This window comes from Schistocerca serialis, unplaced genomic scaffold (genome assembly GCF_023864345.2).
Source record: "Schistocerca serialis cubense isolate TAMUIC-IGC-003099 unplaced genomic scaffold, iqSchSeri2.2 HiC_scaffold_483, whole genome shotgun sequence".
NCBI lineage: Eukaryota > Metazoa > Arthropoda > Insecta > Orthoptera > Acrididae > Schistocerca > Schistocerca serialis.
Window position 1 is genome coordinate 5 of NW_026048064.1, and position 4,996 is coordinate 5,000.

Genomic DNA, 4,996 nt, shown 5'->3' on the forward strand with positions numbered 1-4,996 from the left:
TCCTCCGCTTAGTAATATGCTTAAATTCAGCGGGTAGTCTCGCCTGCTCTGAGGTCGTTGTACGAGGTGTCGCACGCCACACCGCCAGCCGGCTGTGCACGCTACCGAGTAAGTACCGGTATGCGAACCGCCAGGCGACGGGCGCGCATCGCACGTTTAAGGAGGCGCGGCCGGCCCCACAGGCGGCCGCGACGCTCCCAGGTCTGCGAAGCGGGGCAAACGCCGCGCGCTTCAGTATACGTAGCCGACCCTCAGCCAGACGTGGCCCGGGAACGGAATCCATGGACCGCAATGTGCGTTCGAAACGTCGATGTTCATGTGTCCTGCAGTTCACATGTCGACGCGCAATTTGCTGCGTTCTTCATCGACCCACGAGCCGAGTGATCCACCGTCCTTGGTGATCTTTTCTTAGTTTCCACTGTCTCTTTCAAGACAGTTTGCATAGGCGGGACGTAGGCGTGTGGGCGGCCCCTGTTCAAGCGTTCTGTGTCCAACGGCCTCACGGCCGATGGGCGTCGTACGGGCTCCACACCGGAGGCGGACAGGCAGTCGGGGCGAAAGTCATTCAAAACCGGCGCCAGGCGCCAGGTGCCGCAGGCCAGCCGCTCCAGCGCTTCAGCGCTCGTACCACACAACATTGGCGTTAGTTTTGAGAAGCACGCGTGGTTCCGCACGCGGCGCACGGCTACTGCGAGCCGTACAGGTTAGCGTGTTGCGCGACACGACACGCACATCGAAAGACATGCAGTCTAGTCGGTAATGATCCTTCCGCAGGTTCACCTACGGAAACCTTGTTACGACTTTTACTTCCTCTAAATGATCAAGTTTGGTCATCCTTTCCGGTAGCATCGGCAACGACAGAGTCAATGCCGCGTACCAGTCCGAAGACCTCACTAAATCATTCAATCGGTAGTAGCGACGGGCGGTGTGTACAAAGGGCAGGGACGTAATCAACGCGAGCTTATGACTCGCGCTTACTGGGAATTCCTCGTTCATGGGGAACAATTGCAAGCCCCAATCCCTAGCACGAAGGAGGTTCAGCGGGTTACCCCGACCTTTCGGCCTAGGAAGACACGCTGATTCCTTCAGTGTAGCGCGCGTGCGGCCCAGAACATCTAAGGGCATCACAGACTGTTATTGCTCAATCTCGTGCGGCTAGAAGCCGCCTGTCCCTCTAAGAAGAAAAGTAATCGCTGACAGCACGAAGGATGTCACGCGACTAGTTAGCAGGCTAGAGTCTCGTTCGTTATCGGAATTAACCAGACAAATCGCTCCACCAACTAAGAACGGCCATGCACCACCACCCACCGAATCAAGAAAGAGCTATCAATCTGTCAATCCTTCCGGTGTCCGGGCCTGGTGAGGTTTCCCGTGTTGAGTCAAATTAAGCCGCAGGCTCCACTCCTGGTGGTTGCCCTTCCGTCAATTCCTTTAAGTTTCAGCTTTGCAACCATACTTCCCCCGGAACCCAAAAGCTTTGGTTTCCCGGAGGCTGCCCCGCCGAGTCATCGGAGGAACTGCGGGCGGATCGCTGGCTGGCATCGTTTATGGTTAGAACTAGGGCGGTATCTGATCGCCTTCGAACCTCTAACTTTCGTTCTTGATTAATGAAAACATACTTGGCAAATGCTTTCGCTTCTGTTCGTCTTGCGACGATCCAAGAATTTCACCTCTAACGTCGCAATACGAATGCCCCCGCCTGTCCCTATTAATCATTACCTCGGGTTCCGAAAACCAACAAAATAGAACCGAGGTCCTATTCCATTATTCCATGCACACAGTATTCAGGCGGGCTTGCCTGCTTTAAGCACTCTAATTTGTTCAAAGTAAACGTGCCGGCCCACCGAGACACTCACTCAAGAGCACCCTGGTAGGATTGCAACGGGGTCCGCCTCGGGACGCACGAGCACGCACGAGGCGCGTCGCACGCCTTCAGCTCGCCCCACCGGCAGGACGTCCCACGATACATGCCAGTTAAACACCGACGGGCGGTGAACCAACAGCGTGGGACACAAATCCAACTACGAGCTTTTTAACCGCAACAACTTTAATATACGCTATTGGAGCTGGAATTACCGCGGCTGCTGGCACCAGACTTGCCCCTCCAATAGATACTCGTTAAAGGATTTAAAGTGTACTCATTCCGATTACGGGGCCTCGGATGAGTCCCGTATCGTTATTTTTCGTCACTACCTCCCCGTGCCGGAGTGGGTAATTTGCGCGCCTGCTGCCTTCCTTGGATGTGGTAGCCGTTTCTCAGGCTCCCTCTCCGGAATCGAACCCTGATTCCCCGTTACCCGTTACAACCATGGTAGGCGCAGAACCTACCATCGACAGTTGATAAGGCAGACATTTGAAAGATGCGTCGCCGGTACGAGGACCCGTGCGATCAGCCCAAAGTTATTCAGAGTCACCAAGGCAAACGGACCGGACGAGCCGACCGATTGGTTTTGATCTAATAAAAGCGTCCCTTCCATCTCTGGTCGGGACTCTGTTTGCATGTATTAGCTCTAGAATTACCACAGTTATCCAAGTAACGTGGGTACGATCTAAGGAACCATAACTGATTTAATGAGCCATTCGCGGTTTCACCTTAATGCGGCTTGTACTGAGACATGCATGGCTTAATCTTTGAGACAAGCATATGACTACTGGCAGGATCAACCAGGGAGCTGCGTCAACTAGAGCTGAGCAGCCGGGCCGCCCGGGAGTGTGTCCCGGGGGCCCGCGCGAACACGCAAGCGTCCGCTCAATTATTCTGCAAACAGGAGGAGGCTGAGCTCCCCTGCACCATACACCTCGAAACCCTCTCAGGTCCCGGCGGCGCGCAGCGCCGTCCCTAAGTACTTGGTCGGGTTCGAGAGAGGCGCAATCGCCCGGGGTTTGGCGAGTAGACGCTTTAGGTGCGACCACCCGTGCTCCCAACTGAGCTTGCCGCTGCCGACAGAGGCCCGGGAGCGTGCTGTCGTGGCATTGCCGGCGGGAGACAACACGCGCCACCTACGGTGACCGGCAGCTCCAACGCCAGCGCCACAGAAGGACAAAAGCCCCACTTGGGTGCCGAAGCGAACTCTCCCAGCACAGCGCACGCGCCAACACGTTCCGCACAGCTGCGATACAAACCACCTGCGAGAACCGCAGAGGCGACCGAGCAGCAGACGGCGTCGCGGCGCCGAGCGCCGGGCGGCGGCGCATCCTCAGCGCACACAGTCCTCAATCGGACCAGCACACTGCAGATGTCCACCGCGCTTCGCACCGGGCCCGCGAGGACCTACTTTGGCCGGCACGGCGCCGCGTGCAGGGTGCGCCGGCGCGCAGCTGCGCCGCCTGCCGCCTCCGTCGGCCGGCGCGCCTGCCACTGGCCGCCCCCACCAGCCGGCTGTAGCGCGTGCGCCACACGCACCGCAGCGGCCAGCACGCCGGGAGGCCCCCCCTCACCGGCCGGGGACGGTCCCACCCAGCCACCGCCGCGTATCGCTTCACACCCAGATGCCATTCACGTTCGTGGGCATGGTGGGTATCGCTGGAACAACCGGTTGGTAGCTCAACCGATCGTCGCCATCACTGATTCACCTCTAGCGAGAACAACCGCACCACAACGGTTTACCAGTTGTTCATTTGCGTAACGTCACCAGCAAACGTAGGCGTCCATCGCCATTTGCAAATTCAACGATTGTTGCATGCCTGTGTCAGGTGTCACGACACACTATGTCTGCCCACATACACGCAACAACATGTGCACGCTTCGCGAACACGTGGAAGGTGGCCCCCGTACGTATGCGATGTCCATTGCGCGAACGACTGTCAACCGGCCTCTGTCGCATGTCGCAGATGTGGAACGCAGTGCACCATGCTATCACGGTGTGTGAGAAGAGACGACTACGTCTGACAACACGCGCCACTACATCAACAGACGGCTCATGCTGATCGCCATCCAGGGCATACCACACTGCAATCCAGCTCTTATAGGGAGACGACACGTAGCTGAGTGCACAACATTTGGACCGCATGGTTCGCCGTTGTTGGCGCAGTCGTTGTACGGTCACATGTACCACGATGTATCATTCAGTACATGAGGACCAATGTGCAGTACAGTGTGTGATTTGGACGTACAACATCAGCGGACAGTTGACACAGGCCGTACCACAGCGTAGGCTAAGTGCTTCGCCATGCGAATGCCAATGAAACAACTGCAAATGCCAATGAACAACTGCAAAGGGCATTGAGCATGTACGTCCTGCTGCCATCCACATTACAGTGTATAGCTGCAAGGTGTTTAACATGAAGCGATACACTGGGGACCGGGCAGTGCGAGTAGCAAACTATATTGCGGGGGGTTGCAGTTAGGCAACACTACACTAATTTAACGCGTCGTATGACAATTACAGAGCAGGTTAAGGCCCAACGTGTGTTGGGTTAAGGCCCAACGTGTGTTGGGTTAAGGCCCAACGTGTGTTGGGTTAAGGCCCAACGTGTGTTGGGTTAAGGCCCAACGTGTGTTGGGTTAAGGCCCAACGTGTGTTGGGTTAAGGCCCCAACGTGTGTTGGGTTTAAGGCCCAAACGTGTGTTGGGTTAAGGCCCAACGTGTGTTGGGTTAAGGCCCAACGTGTGTTGGGTTAAGGCCCAACGTGTGTTGGGTTAAGGCCCAACGTGTGTTGGGTTAAGGCCCCAACGTGTGTTGGGTTAAGGCCCAACGTGTGTTGGGTTAAGGCCCAACGTGTGTTGGGTTAAGGCCCAACGTGTGTTGGGTTAAGGCCCAACGTGTGTTGGGTTAAGGCCCAACGTGTGTTGGGTTAAGGCCCAACATAGGTTGGGTTAAGGCCCAACATAGGTTGGGTTAAGGCCCAACATAGGTTGGGTTAAGGCGCAACATAGGTTGGGTTAAGGCGCAACATAGGTTGGGTTAAGGCGCAACATAGGTTGGGTTAAGGCGCAACATAGGTTGGGTTAAGGCGCAACATAGGTTGGGTTAAGGCGCAACATAGGTTGGGTTAA

The 4,996-nt window shown here is 56.3% G+C and overlaps 2 non-coding genes across 2 annotated transcripts; both read right to left on the reverse strand.

The window, feature by feature from the left end:
- Positions 1-245: 245 nt before the first annotated feature.
- Positions 246-400, reverse strand: LOC126447160 (5.8S ribosomal RNA). Its single transcript, XR_007583618.1, has one exon. It is a non-coding gene; the product is annotated as a 5.8S ribosomal RNA (ribosomal RNA).
- A 357-nt stretch (positions 401-757) lies between these two features.
- Positions 758-2,671, reverse strand: LOC126447163 (small subunit ribosomal RNA). The gene has a single exon (XR_007583620.1). It is a non-coding gene; the product is annotated as a small subunit ribosomal RNA (ribosomal RNA).
- Between the last annotated feature and the right edge of the window lie 2,325 nt (positions 2,672-4,996).